Source organism: Lathyrus oleraceus, chromosome 6 (assembly GCF_024323335.1).
Source record: "Lathyrus oleraceus cultivar Zhongwan6 chromosome 6, CAAS_Psat_ZW6_1.0, whole genome shotgun sequence".
Classification (NCBI taxonomy): domain Eukaryota; kingdom Viridiplantae; phylum Streptophyta; class Magnoliopsida; order Fabales; family Fabaceae; genus Lathyrus; species Lathyrus oleraceus.
In genome coordinates, this window is record NC_066584.1 from 427566399 (window position 1) to 427582507 (window position 16109).

Genomic DNA, 16109 nt, shown 5'->3' on the forward strand with positions numbered 1-16109 from the left:
CAGGATAAGTATCTATTATACAAATCCCTCGAACTTTTAGCTTTATAGTAACCCCAAGTAGTTTATACGAGAAGTCAGCACCATCTTAATAGCAAACTACGTGGAGAGCCGATGAATATAAGTGAATGATCCCCAAAGTAACATAAAATATATGAATATATCAGGAAATGCACTGATTAAATTAGGTGATCCTTACCAGATCATTTAATCTAAAGGTTGCAGATCATGCAAAAACACAATATGAAAAATCCATTATGAGTTGGTTCAGTAGGTATCTGGTACTGAACTCGGTAGGGCGGACTACGGTTCGATCCCCCACAATTTGCAATGGACTGAATAACGAAGTTATCCGACTTATGTACCAGAACTTCTAGCTAAAAGCGGATCATAATCACTAACCGGTTACTCCACTATGTGCGCAAAAAGATAAAGGGCTTAATGTGATTTCGCTAGAATGAAAGCGGGTGAAATAAAAGTAAAGGAACTAGGATAGCTATAATGGCATCACTTGAACTGATTTGCATAAGGTAGGGTTATCTAAGTTGTAATGGTAGTTGTTGATGTCGAGATTAAACTCAAAAATTGCTTCTAAACAAAATCCATTTGCAACCTATTACGAATTGACGTGTGTTTTGAAACTTCGACTGGCTAAACTTTTGAAAACGATTTCTATACTGAATTTTTGCTTGAGGACAAGCAAAGATCTAAGTATGGGGGAGTTTGATAACACGAAATTATATCATATTTTAGGACTTAATTCCATTTAATTTTATGACTATGTATTTCGGTTTACTGCATTTTATGAGATATTACGTGGTATTTTCTTCCTAATTGTCTCAGGTAGTCTATTTTGAAGAACAAGTGAAAATGGAAGAAAAGGAGGTGCAAAAAGGAGAAAAAAGGGACCAAATGCCAAAGCCCAGCCCAAAGCGCACAAGTCACCAATGCTGTGCCTGTGACGGACGTCACAGGGTGCGTGACGAGCGTCATGCAAAACAGCCTTGTGACGGACGTCACACATGGTGTGACGAGCGTCACACCGTTCCACTACCTTTTTGGCGCAAGTAACGCCCTCAGAAGACTTGAAGAAGAGACGTTGAGGAAGTTGGTCTCCTATATCCACGCCGTGCATTTAGCCACGTTGAAGAATTGGAGAAACGGAAAGCAGTTACCAACGCTATTATAAATAGCCATCTCAAAAACCTAAAAGTCTCTCGGTTTTTCCACGCTCATATTGCCGAAGCTCTGCCCAATTTTCTTTTCACGCTTTTTGCTTATTTTTCCTTTCCAGCAACTTAACATTGTTTGTTTTATTTATTTCTTTTGCAAGTTCTACATTCTTTTGCCCTTGCAATTTACCTTTCCCTTTTTAGCATTTAGATATTTTTCGCATAATAGTTTCTACACCAGAAACTATTGTGCAACTTTTTATCGGATCTAACCTTACGTTAGATTCTAGTTTTATTTCCTTGGTTTAATTTATTGTTTAATTGAAGAATCGAAGAACAAATCCTACCGGCTTGTGGTGGAGTGTTCAAGACTATTGTATTACACATTCAGGTTCTTTAATCATTATTTAATATTTTGTTTTATTATTTATCTATATTATCTGCCTGGAATGAGTCTGTTTATGCATGATATGTATTCTTGTTTATTTAGCATGTCTGGCTAATTCGCCTAGGTATCGGTATGTAAAGTAAGCAGAATAAGGGATCAAGACTGAGTCGGTCTATTTAAACTTAAAATCAAAATCAATCTTTTTACGGTTTCAACTTACAGGTTTAATAACAAGATTTTTTACAAAAGTAAAGGACATAAAGAAGTTAAAATCAACAGAGCGAGAGTTTGAGGTTTTAACTGGACAGTGTAAGTTAGGCATTAATTCTAGATCAGGGCGAGAGCAAGTTTTAGAGTTAATTAAATTCTGACCTTTTCCAAAAAGTATTTTAAAGATTGAATGTGAGGACGAGAGTTAAGCATTTGGATTTGATTATATAACCTAAGTCAACAGAGCGAGAGTTTGAGATAAGGGTGTTTAAAACGGTCAGTATTTTCTTAAAAAGAGTTTCTGCAACTTTATTGCTTTCAAAATATGGCTTTTGACTTAATTATAAGTGACAGCAACATTAATATAAAATCATGGTTTATTCAACAGAGCGAGAGTTTGAGATAAAACCTTTAACCAATAAAGTTAACCGAAACGATTTATTTTAAAACCAAGAAACCGACAAAGACTTGATTCCCTAGTTTTGACGAACTACATACCGATATCCGTTTTATTAATATTTAATCTAGATCTTAGTTTAGCTCTTAGTTTTTCCCCAAACAATCAAACATTTTCACCTTAGATTTACGTAGTAACCTTAGATAACGGTATATCGATTCATAAGTCCCTGTGGGATCGATATCTTTTAAAACTACGCGATAGAACTGTGCACTTGCAGTTTGTATCCCATTCTCGACTCACACAGTCGAGCGATCAGCAAGCAGCCAATCTCTCAATATAATTGCCTTGAAGAGTGTTCATGAACATGTCCGCCATCTCCCTTTCAGACATAGGGGGTTGGACGGACGCAGCAATCTGTCTCCAACGCTGAGCATACTCTCTAAAGGTTTCCTTGGCAGTCTGAGACATACCTTGCAACAAGGTCCGATTTGGAGCCATGTCCAAGTTGTATTGATATTGCTTGACAAAAGCCTCTGCCAAGTCTTTCCAGCTCTTGATGGTAGTACGAGACAAATGAGAATACCATTCACGAGAAGCTCTAGTTAGACTGTCTTCAAAATAGTACATCCACAGCTTTTCATCTTCCGTGTGAGCTCCCAACCTTCCCAGATAAGATTGGAGATGAGTGCGTGGGCAAGAAGCCCCATTGTATTTCTCAAAAGTAGGGGGTTTGAACTTTTGAGGAATCCTTACTCCCTGAACCAGACCAAGATTTGTGACATCAAAGCCTAAGGAATTTTGAGACTCCAAAGATTTGAGCTTCTCAGCAAGCTCATCCATACGGCGAGTGGTCTCGAGGGCCTTGTCGTGCAAAGAAAATTGATCATACTGATAATCTTCAGTAACGGGGCGCCCGTTAATCCGAATTCCTTGATTCACATTGTACCTTCCGCCAATACCATTTCCAACATTCCCTGTGTTGCCAACATTACCCGGGTTTCCATCAGCATTTGTGTTACCCGCGTTACCAGTGTTCACAGGGTTATCAGCGTTCCCAGGGTTACCAGGGTTTCCCTCAGCATTTGGTATCTCCACCTCCGGATTGGGTCTCGGTTGCTCAACCAATTCCCTCAGCTTTTCCTGGCCTTCTGCCATACCAGTCATCAATGTCATGAACTGATCCATCCTTTCACGCATATCAGCCAGCTCTTTCTGTACTTGGTCCATCGCTAGCTGTGGACGATTTTCCTTTGTCGGGTACCTGTGGACTCGCTTGGGACTAATAACTGCCTGATACAGGGAACAAACATTAGACACTACGGTGACACCTGCAAAACAGACAAGGGTTAATATGCATGGTATGTGATGCACTGCTTGTTCAGTTTTAAGGCACCCCCGTTTTGAAAGGGAATACCCTGCAAATGAATAAGCATGAGATGTTGGATGCAAATATGCAGATGATGTTATGCAATGCAAAGGCATGTCAATCAGAATTGATGGATCCGCTTGAACATCTGTCAGGTTGCACTGCCTGGAGAGAAATTCACTGAGGAATATAATACAAGCCCAAAACTCTGCTCCAGAAAACCGGGTTGGTTGGAGGTTAAGGTTTCCTGAATTTAGCCCGCCCCTCACTAGTAGGTTCTAAGAACAGAAGTTCGTCAGCTTCAGCCCTTCAGTCGCGAATAATACGTTTACCACTAAAGGTTTGGTATTATTACGGGACAAAAGACCTCCATTGACTCCCCTCAACAGGACATCCTAATAGCAAGTTCCCAGTCTCGGGACCCTCAGATTGAGCAGCGAGAATGCGCCCACCAGAGCTAACATAATCACGTCTCGGAGGAGAGGCCTCGACTGAGTTCTCGGGAAATGGTCACCAGAGTCGGCGATTTCTAGAGGAACATCCTGCCGTTACGGAACACCCGTAAGACATGATATATCCAAAAGAAACCTCGTTTGGGTGTGGTTCTTCACGAACGACTTAACGTAGCAACACGCCACGCAAGGCTCATGATTATCCACTCTAAAACCTGTGTGTACACTCAAGCCTGGGTAATGGGCTTATCTCTCATAGAACACCCCATCCCAACAAACAAACAAACAGATCCAACAGATACAACAGATGCATGCAAGCAGGTAAGCAAATAAATGTACAAAAGCATGAACACCCAATAAACAAGAAATCACACAAGCTAGGAGGGACTCACTTAGGGAAGATGGACCAGCAAGAGGTCAACTTCTTAGTGTCCCCAGCAGAGTCGCCAGCTGTCGCAACCTGAAAAATACAGTGCGCGAAAAAACAACCGGCGAAAGAAAATGACAGAAGAGTCGCCACCGTGCGTTATTCATCCCAAAGGAGGGAAAGGAAACGCTCGAAGTAAACCTGAAAAAGGAAAGGACAAGACGGGGTCTTGCAACCAAATCTTGGGTTCGGGAGTCGGTTATGCGAAGGGAAGGTATTAGCACCCCTACGCATCCGTAGTACTCTACGGGATCCACTTTTGTAGTTCTTGTCTAAAGGGTGTGGGTTTATCTAATGTGTTATTTACTAAAAAAGGGGGGTTAAATGAAAATGACTCGCGCGGATGTCGCATCCACTGCATACGTATCTCATCTGAATATGAGAATCAGAGTCTTCGTAGCTCGGCTACCTAGGGGTTAAGGGTAATTGTGCTCGCTAAGACATCGCGTCTTATGCCTACGTATCTCATCTGGCCTGAGAATCAGAGCAAAACGTAGTTCGGCTAACTATGGGGTTATGGATTGGGTTTTGGACGAACGACGTCACTACGCAATCTACCGGATGCTCGACCTTTGGAGACTTACTCGCCTGTAGTAGAAGGAGTTAACATGTTGCTTTGGGTTTTAGGGTTTGGGATGCTCAAGGACAAAAAGGCAATCCTTGACGAAGGAACCGCGCTACCTGCAGGGATACGAACACATACAAAACAAACATGTATAAAGTAAATGTGCCAACAAGGGGCTCAGAAGTAAATAAACAAAAGAAAACAAATGCCTCCTATCGAGGTCTTCCAGCTAAGAAAGCGATAAAATGCGGAAAAGAGGTAAAAGTACCACACGGATAAAGATCCGAAGTAACAACAATTAAAGGAGTAAGAAACCCAGGGATCTCCCAAGCTAATGCCATCAAAGAAAGGTGAGTCAGTACAGGTAATCGGAATGAACCTCCAGGGGGTATCCCACAAATAAAGTGGGAAAACCACGCAAACCATCTCTGCAAGAGTCTGTGAGCCCTCACAAAAACTCAACAAAAGGGTTAGTGAAACACGATAAGCATTTTTTTCATGGATAACAGTATGGTTTCAGAAACCTCAAACCCTGTGACATACATTTCAGAAGTCATGTGATTAAACATTCAAGGCATAAGTTTCACCCATTCATGCATAATTAAACCCGTGGGCAAAAACATAATGAAATTCATCCATCATACCTCATACATTCAGATGATCCAAATTAAGAGCATAAAATCATGGGAATGAGGCAAACCTGATGGGAAAGACCGGTTGAAATCAAATGGTACGGCTGGGTTTGCAAGGCAATGTTAGGGTTTGCGTGAGATGAAAGTGTGTGAGTCAGATTGAATTTTTCAGAGCTGCCTGGGGGTTGCTCTGAGTTCTCTGTCAGGTTTCTCTTCAGGTTTTGTCCAGGATTTTGTTCCAAGGAAACCTCAGAGTATTTTGCTTCTCTTCCTTTTTCTGTCTGATCTCCCTCTTTTATAACCTGATTTTCATGGCTTTGTGGGCTCAAATGAGAGAGGTTCAAGTCCAAGTTTTTCTATTATATTTTATTTATTTTTTTATTATTATTTTTATTTATTTATTTTTTTTGTAAAAAAAATATTTTTTTTATTTTATTTTTCGTTTTATTATTATTATTATTATTTTTTTATTTTTTTTTATTTTTTTTATTATTATTTTTTATAAAAAAAAAGTTTCTTGGATCTAATTCTGATTGACATGATGAAATGCAATATGAAATGCTAAATGAATGCATGAATGAGGAGGGCAAATTTTGGGGTGTTACACCGCCCTACCGAGTTCAGTGCCAGATACCTCTGAACCAACCAACAGTGGGTAAGTTTTTCTTTTTTTTTCTTTTTCTTTTTGTAGAAATTTTTTACAATTCTTTGGTTTAAATGACTTTGTGAGGGTCACCTATACCGGAGTTGCCTTTTTGCTTTCTTTTATTTTTTTTGTTTTTCTAGATCATTCACTTATTTGCATCGGTCCCCTACGTAGAGGATGCGTAGGCCGGAGCTGACTGCTGAGATAAACTACTAAGGACTTATACGGAAATGATGATTAAGGCCATGGTATATGGGGTTTCGGGAGTGGTTCCTATATTTACGAAGTCTATGGTGCTAAAATAATACTGATGTTTCGCAAAGTTCTCCCAAGTCACCGCATCGTTACTCAAAACATGTCTTTAAAACCTGAAAACTTTCGGAATAACACTATTTTCTTTTGCAAAAAAATTTTGGTGGGGCTAAAGGTATGGGGAGGTAGGATTGTACTAAAGATCTACTATATTTGGTGACTCGTCAGACTCATGCATTATACTAAAAAGCAAAATAAACAACTAAAAGGAAATAACAATAAATAAACTATCTAAAAACAGCAAAGAAAAAAACGATAAAGGAAAAACGAGAAAGGTAATAAAGAAAAGACGATAGAGTCTCCTCCCACACTTAAATCGAACATTGTCCCCAATGTTTCGAAATAAGATAAGGGAAGAGTTACCTGACAACCTATTGCTGACCACTAGTGCCCTCGCCATCCTGAGGTGGACGACGAGATCGGGTACGACGACGGTCTCTCTGATCCATCCTCGCCTGCAGGGCATCCTGAGCGGTCCTCACCTCTCGAAGGTTACCCATAATGGTACCCTGAGTGGCTTCAATGAGTTCCATGTGTCTCTGGTGGTAGTGTTGCTGGCGGGCTTGTGAATCTGTGATCGTTTGCAGAGACTGTAGAACAGTGTCATAGGACCTGTCTGTCCTCCGCTGCGACTCTTGCATGAAGCGCAAGTTATCCACCATTTGTTACTGGATGGTAGAGAGTAGGTCGTCACGCCATTGCTCTTTAGCCATGTGGTCACGCCACATCTCCTCTGTAATATAGAAGCCAGGAGTGGTACCTGCGAAAGAAGAAGATGGTGCGGTGTGTGGTGGTGAAGGATGATGGGGGGACATATGGGGTACGGGAGATCTCTCTCGCCGATCATATTCATCATCAGTGTCATGTCCCGCCTCATCAGGCATGTTAGGAGGAAGAGGACCCAAAACAGGTGGAGCATCTAAAGCGTAGGTCCAATTCCTTTCATCTCGTACATCTGTACGTCTAGTGCACGGTAAAACAACAGATGGGATGGCTACACCATGAACCATAAGCATATAACCTCCTTCTCTCCTCGAACGGCTCAATTTCATGTCTCTCAGAAATTTTAGGTTAATTGTGCGTGGAGGTAAGGGGTCTAGGGTAGCCATCTCATTGTTCAAGTTAAGCGCCCGAGCAATAGATGTAATCAATCCACCAAAAGAAATCGGTCCCGCTTTATTCAAAGTTAAAGTCATATGAGCAAGCATGAACGAGACCGAATTAATTCGTCTATTTGTGAGGCTTCCTTGTAAAAATAGAAGCTCTCTAGCATTAACCTTATTTGGATTCTCCCAGCCAAAAATAGTGCATGCCAACAGATATCTAAAAACTCTGATGGCCGGGTTATGGATAGTTGAGGCAAGAACTCCTTCAAAAGAGTTTATGGAAGTGTTTGATAAATGCTCCCAGAAGGAAAATACCTCAACAGACCATTCGGAATCCAAAGAAGCCTCACAAATAGCACCTTACCCAGGAGGGATTCCTAACAAGATGGCTAGTTCGTCGGTACTGAATTCGTATTCAACAACAAACATTCTAAATCTGACAGTACCAACTGTGCTAGCAGTGTTAGGGTTGACAATATAAATTAAGGAACTCAAAAATTCAATTGTCAACCGCTCATAGGTGGGTTCTTTGTTGGAAAAGAAATTATGCAAACCTAAGTTATCTAATAAATGAAATATGCTATGATAGATACCTAAAGTGTAGAGACAGTTTTCGTCAACATACCTTGTCGGGAGGATTTCCCGATTTTGCAACCGTTCAATAATTTTTCTTTGTCTATCCCCCGGTTTCCCTCCTCGAAGAATGAATCCGTTAAACTCCATTTGAAAGCTCTTGAAAAGTGATGAAGAAGATGAAGTGGTTTGTGAAAAGGTTGGATTTTTATGAAATCCGACGGATGAAAATGAAAATGGAAATCGGAAAGATGATTTGTACGGTGTGATGGTTAGAAAAGTATGAGCTTTTTGTGGGTTCAAGGTTGTTTTTCCAAGGTGAAAAAATGGGTTTGGAAGGTTGTAAGTTGAAAAAATGGTGAAGAAAGGGGTTCTGCCCCGACCTTTTACAGACGCTGTGGCGGGCGCCACAAGGCAAAATCTGGCTGGGCCGGATTTTGGTCCTTTGACTTGGGCTTCTCTTGTCTTTTGGCTTTGAGGGGTCCGGATAGCATTTGTCTTGTGATTCTCCTAGTATCGTTGACTTGCATAATTTTATAAAAGTAAAAACAAAAATAAAAATGAAACTGAAACAAAAAATAAATATTAGACTAATAAGTAAATAAATAACTGAAAAATTAAAATGCAAATAAAACAAACATAAGACATATATAGATAAAAATAGAAATACCGATGTATAGATGTAGTTTATATAATATTCCAAATGCGATAAAATAAGATGAGTTAATAAAATAAAAGAAAGATAAAATAAGAGGAATGGTAAGATCATGTAGTGGGGATGTCGTCTTCCTGAGTGGATCCACGGAGCGTGGCTACTTCTTGCCTGAGCTCTGCGATCTCCTGATATAGACAGTCGGCTTCAGTAGCATGGGTGAGATCAAACACTCCCATCTGTAAAGTGAGGTCTGCCACCTCCTGTCTAAGCGCTGCGATCTCTCTACGACACTCAGCAATCTGAGTGCGGATGTCGGGTGTCTGCAATGAAAGATTATTAGAGAAAACAGTGATTCTGGGAGATGGTGGTGTAGGCGTGTATTCAGCAATGGGTGGTGATCTTGGTTCCTCGACGGTCTCTCCCTGGCCCTCAAGAGCATAACTCCAATTCGCTGGATCATGCACACTGGTCATCATAGGATCTGGCAGTGTGAAGTAATGGATAGCCTCGATGTCGACCAGTAATAAGAACTGATATGGGTGGAAAGAGGCTCTCCTCATCAACCCTCTAAAGATGTAACAACTTGCGAGACAGACCTAAAGCGACAACAATCTGCGTGATGATTCCGCCAACATGGATGACTCCTTCGGTAGACCTGGAGATACCGCTGAGACTGTATAATAAAAAGTTCCCACATGCTACTGAGCGATACTGGGATGCACAAAATAATAGGAAGATCTCCTCTTCACTCAGTAGTGTCTCTGCATCCGGTCTTCCCAGGAAGGAATGTGCTAATATCATCTGAAAGTATTTGAAGGCGGGGTTATGTATGACATGAGACAGCTGTGTAGATGGATCCTGGCTTCCGCCACCTGATATATCACTCCAAAACTTCTCAACCTCCTTACCCAGAAAATATCCCATAGGTGTCTCCAAGATAGCATCAGGAGTGGTCTGGAAACCCAACAGGTCGCCGAACTCTTTCTGGCTGAAGGAGTACTCAACTCCGAAAAGCCTGAAAGCAGCATACCCATCTGGTCTAGAGTATGGGTCATAGTCGAATGAACTCAGGAACTCCAGTGTCAGGTTCCTATAGGTGTTACTTAAGGCATTAGCAAACTCGTCCCAGTGAAGCTGGTGGCTAAGGAATCGGATACTCGGCTCGATACCCAGTGCCTCCATACAGTGCTGATTGGGATAACGTGTGGGTGCCATAGGGCGCTGATACAAAGCAATGTAGCGCTCCCTCTGAGAATTATCTCTATAGGCCACGTGCATGTCATCGAAATCCTGCATCCTGTAAAAGTTAAGAAAGTGATCCTGAAAATGCAAACCATTCAAATTTTAGTCTCAATGCAAAATATGATAAAATAAAATAAAATAAAAATAAAAATAAATAAATGCGAAAAAGTAAAATGAAAGAAAAACCATGGGTTGCCTCCCATGCAGCGCTTGTTTAACGTCATTAGCTTGACGATTAGAATTTATACACCTGTAGTAGTAGGAATTGGTGGATCAATCAGGGTGTGGCTTGAGTAGTATGCTGGAATGTCTCCTCCTTCGTAGAGATTCAGTCTTTGTCTATATACAACGAATGGACTACAGGTTTCGTTCTTGATTTCTACGGCTCCGGATCTCAGAATCTTGGATACTTCGAAAGGACCAGTCCATCTTGAACGTAGCTTTCCAGGAAAGAGTCGTAACCTAGAGTTAAAAAGGAGAACAGGATCGCCTATATTGAAATTTTTCTTTACTATTATTTTGTCGTGATAGGCTTTTGTTCTCTCTTTATATATTTTTACATTCTCGTAGGCAGATTGCCTAAGTTCTTCTAATTTATGAATGTCTAGGGTGCGCTTTTCTCCAGCGGCTAGGTAGTCTAAATTCAAAGTTTTAATGGCCCAATAGGCCTTATGCTCTAATTCGAAAAGTAAGTGACAGAATTTTCCATAAACTAGTTGATAAGGAGTAGTTCCTATAGGGGTTTTGAAAGCGGTTCTATAGGCCCATAATGCTTCTTGAAGCTTTTGAGACCAGTCTCTCCTAGAAATAGAAACAATTTTCTCTAGGATTTGTTTTATCTCCCTATTAGATACTTCTACTTGGCCACTAGTTTGTGGATGGTATGGTGTTGCTACTCTATGCCTAACTCCATATTTTCTTAAAAGTTTGTCAAATATTCTCGATATAAAGTGTGATCCTCCATCGCTTATGACTAAACGTGGTGTTCCAAATCTAGGGAATATATAGTTTTTAAATAATTTGATTACTACCCTAGTGTCGTTCGTGGGTGCAGCTATAACTTCAATCCACTTAGACACATAGTCTACAACTACTAAGATATACCTGTTTCCTAAGGATAGTGGGAAAGGTCCCATGAAATCTATACCCCATACGTCAAAGAGTTCTACTTCCTGAATGTTTCTTAGAGGCATTTCATCACGCCTTGAAATGTTTCCAGTGCGTTGGCATCTGTCACATTTGACAATGCAAGCATAGACATCACGCCACATGGTAGGCCAGAATAGGCCAGCTTGAAGAATTTTGGCGTATGTCTTAGAGGTGCTCGCATGTCCAGCATAGGATGCAGAATGACAATGCTCGATAATACTACTTACCTCTTCTTTTGGAACGCAACGGCGAAAAATGCCATCTTTACCCCTTTTGAAAAGGAGCGGTTCGTCCCAATAGAAGTTTCTCACATCGTGGAAGAATTTCTTCTTGCGGTGGTAGTCAAGATCAGGGGGTACTATATCAGCAGCTAAGTAATTAACGAAATCTGCATACCAGGGTACGTTACTTATTGCTAAGGAATTTTGAGGGTGCTCATTAGGATCTAGGTTAATATCTTCAATGGTTTCTACTCTAGCGATCACTCTATCATAGGCGAAATCATCATTTATGGGTACTAATTCTGGTTTTAGATGTTCTAGCCTAGAAAGGTGATCGACTACTACATTTTCAGTGCCTTTTTTTATCTCTTATGTCTAAATCAAACTCTTGTAGTAATAGAATCCATCGGAGTAACCTGGGCTTGACATCTTTTTTACTTAATAGGTAACGAATGGCAGCATGATCGGTGTAAACTATAATTTTTGCTCCTACTAGATAGAATCTAAATTTGTCTATAGCGAAAACTACAGCGAGTAATTCTTTTTCAGTTGTTGCGTAGTTAAGTTGGGCAGCATCTAGGGTTCTACTGGCATAATAAATGGCATGTAATGTTTTATCTTTCCTTTGTCCTAGAACGGCCCCAACTACATAATCACTAGCATCGCACATTACCTCAAAAGGTTCCGACCAATCGGGCGGTTTCATAATGGGTGCCGATACTAACGCTTGTTTTAAAAGATTAAATGCGTCATTACATTTTTCATCGAAAATGAATTCAGAATCTTTCATTAAAAGTCCAGTTAAAGGTTTAGTTATTTTGGAGAAGTCCTTAATAAAACGCCGGTAGAATCCAGCGTGTCCAAGAAAGCTTCGGACTTCTTTGATGGTTTTTGGGGGTTTTAGGTTTTCTGTAACTTCTATTTTAGCTTTATGTACCTCTATACCTTTTTTGGAAACTATATGTCCTAAAACTATTCCTTCGGTCACCATGAAATGACATTTTTCCCAGTTTAGCACGAGGTTCACCTCCACGCATCTCTCCAGGATTTTCTCAAGGTTAACAAGACAATTACGGAAATCAAATCCGCAAACTGAGAAATCATCCATAAACACTTCCATGATACCATCTAGGTAATCTGCAAAGATTGACATCATGCAACGTTGGAAAGTAGCTGGGGTATTACAGAGGCTGAATGGCATTCGTCTGTAGGCAAAAGTTCCATAAGGGCATGTAAAGGTAGTTTTTTCTTGATCTTCGGGGTGGATAGGTATTTGGAAGAATCCAGAATATCCATATAGATAACAGAAGTAAGAGTGTCTGGCTAGATGCTCCAACACTTGGTCTATAAATGGTAAAGGGAAATGGTCCTTCCTAGTTGCTTTATTTAATTTTCTATAATCTATACACCTCCGCCATCCTCCTTCTAAATGTTTTGCTACATGTTCGCCTTTATCGTTTTGCACGACTGTGATGCCTCCCTTTTTAGGTACTACATGCACAGGGCTCACCCACTTACTATCCGAGATCTGATAGATTATACCTGCCTCAAGTAACTTAAGAACTTCCTTTTTAACAACATCACTCATTATATGGTTTATTCTTCTCTGATGTTCCCTGGAGGGTTTTGAATCTTCTTCGAGCGAAATCCGATGCATGCATACGGATGGACTTATACCTTTCAGGTCAGAGATATTATATCCTAAGGCTAAGGGATATCTTCGTAAAATGTCTAAAAGTTGGTTCGTCTCCTCTTGGCTCAAGATAGCACTAACTATAACTGGGCGGTTCATCTTTTCATCGAGGAACTCATATCTCAGGTTCTTAGGTAGTTCCTTAAGTTCTAAGGTTGGTTTCTTAGGGCATGGCATAGGATCTGGGGTAAGGGATAAACATTCGTAAAGGTTATCATCGATGTAGGGTTTCTTAAAGTCATCATCTTCCCTTATGAGAGTTGATGGTAACTTGATTGTTTTTATAATTTCTTTTTGTTCTAATTCTCTAACACATTCATCAATGATATCTAAGGCATAATACGAGTCTCCCATCACAGGTGCCATAAGAAATTTCGAAAGTATAAATTCTATTTTCTCGTCACCTACCTCAAATGTCAACTTTCCTTTCTTGACATCTATTATGGCTCCTGCAGTCGATAAGAATGGTCTACCTAGAAGGATTGGTATATCATTGTCATCTTTGATGTCCATGACAACAAAATCAGTAGGGATAAATAACTGACCTATCCTAACAGGAACATCTTCTAAAATGCCTATCGGATATTTAACAGATCTATCGGCTAACTGAAGTGACATCTTAGTGGGTTGTAATTCTCCTAAGTTTAACCTCTCACAAACTACTAAAGGCATTAGGCTCACACTAGCTCCTAAGTCTAGAAAAGCTTTTTCGATGACATGATTACCCAGAAGGCAAGGAATGGAGAAATTTCCAGGATCTTTATCTTTCTTTGCTAATTTGTCCTCGAAAATAGCATTACATTCCAAAGGCTTCGGATCGTCAAGTCTACGTTTGTTGGTAAGGATGTCTTTGAGAAACTTTGCATAAGAAGGTATTTGGGTGATGGCTTCTGTGAAAGGGATTTCTACATGAAGTTTTTCTATAACTTTAATAAATTTTTGATACTGTTTATTGATCTGGGTTTGTTTGAGTCTTTGCGGATATGGTATAGGTGGTTTATATGGCGGGGGTTGTACGTAAGTTTTTTCTTTAGGTTCTTCTCCTTTTTCTCGACCTTCCTGGTTTTCAGATTCTTCTGGTTCCTTTACTTCGTCCGTGGGTTTGGTACATTCCTTAGAAGTTTCGAGTTCACTCAATCTAGGGTTTGGTGGCTCATCATAAGCGTTCCCACTTCGTAGGGTAATGGCATTGGCTTGTCCTCTCGGATTTTGTTGAGGTTGTCCAGGGAATTGTCCTCCAGGTGTAGTCTGAGGGGCTTGGTTTAAAGCTACCTGAGAGATTTGGGTTTCAAGCATCTTGGTATGAGTAACTATTTGGTCAACCTTGGATCCTAACTGAGTAATCAATTCGTTAACATGAATGTTTTGGTTCATGAACTCCTTGTTTTGTTGGGTTTGAGCGGTGATAAAATTTTCCATAATTTTCTCAAGGCTCGGCTTTGGTGGTACAGGTTGCATAGGTTGATTTGATCTAGGGGCTTGATAACTAGGTCTCGGAGGTGCATTATTTTGAATAGGGTTATTGTTTTTATAGGAGAAGTTTGGGTGATTCCTCCATCCAGGGTTATAGGTATTCGAATATGGGTTCCCTTGGGTGTAGTTCACTTGCTCATAGTGGGTTTGTTTAATAGACTGCATTCTGCAGATTGGTGTCCTTTGGTTCCACATATCTCACAATCCGTCGAAACTGCGGCTACAGTATTCGGGTTTATGCACATATGCTCGACTTTGAGGGCTAATGCGTCCATTTTAGCTTGCATCATGTCTATAGAGCTTAGTTCATGCACTCCTCCTTGGGTTTCCTTCTTCTTAACTGTCGCTCGTTCAACTCCCCATGATTGATGGTTTTGAGCCATATCGTCAATGAGGGCACTAGCTTCAGGATAAGGTTTGTTCATCAGAGCACCGCCTGCGGCAGCGTCGATGGTCATCTTAGTGTTATAATGAAGTCCATTATAGAAGGTTTGAATGATTAACCAATTTTCTAAGCCATGATGTGGGCATGCTCGTAACAACTCTTTATATCTCTCCCAAGCTTCGAACTGATTCTCCTTGGTTTTGGGTAAATCTAGTTATATGGTTTCGAAGAACGGTCTTACTCGGGGGAAAATATCTAGCAAGAAAAACTCTTCTAAGGTTATCCCAAGTCGTAATGGAATTGGGTGGAAGGGAATCTAACCATGATAGGGCTTTATCTCTGAGGGAAAAAGGGAATAATCTTAAACGTATTGCCTCAGGAGAAGCTCCATTGGTTTTAAATGTGTCTGCTAATTGAAGAAATATTTTTAAATGTTGGTTTGGGTTCTTAGTAGCGAGACCTGCAAATTATCTCTGTTGCACTAGTTACAACAGGGATGGTTTAAGTTCAAAATTATTAGCTGGGATGGTTGGGTTTACTATACTAGAACTAGGTTCTTCATTTGATGGTTGAGCAAAATCTTTAAGAGGTCTTTGGTTTTGATCTTCGGCCATAGCTCTCTTAATTCTATGAAAGAATAAACGTGCGCGAGCGTAACGTTCAGGTTCCGCCAGAGGGTATACTAAGCTTAAACTTCCGCTGCTGCGAGTTCTTCGCATTGACCGGCGGGAAATAGCCTAAGTCTAAACGATATAACAACATAGAAATGAAATTTGACGAAATTGGTCCCCGACAACGGCGCCAAAAACTTGATGCGGTGTTTCGCAAGTATACAAACGCGTCAGAGTAATATAAAAGATTGTCGAATCCACAGAGACCAAGTGTCAATCTATAGTTATCTATTGTTATGGTGTTTATCAAAGGCAATAAAAATATGTGTTTTTGGAGTATGCAATGAAAAAGTAAAGTGTTGAAATAAATTTAATTAATAAAGACAGGGTCGAATGTAATTCACATAATCAATTAATAATCCAAGTACTTGCTA

At 40.3% G+C, this 16109-nt stretch overlaps 1 non-coding gene across 1 annotated transcript; it reads left to right on the top strand.

Annotated features, from left to right (window-relative positions):
* The first annotated feature begins 15192 nt into the window (after positions 1-15192).
* LOC127099251 (small nucleolar RNA R71) lies at positions 15193-15297 on the top strand. Its single transcript, XR_007793778.1, has one exon. It is a non-coding gene; the product is annotated as a small nucleolar RNA R71 (small nucleolar RNA).
* Positions 15298-16109: the final 812 nt, after the last annotated feature.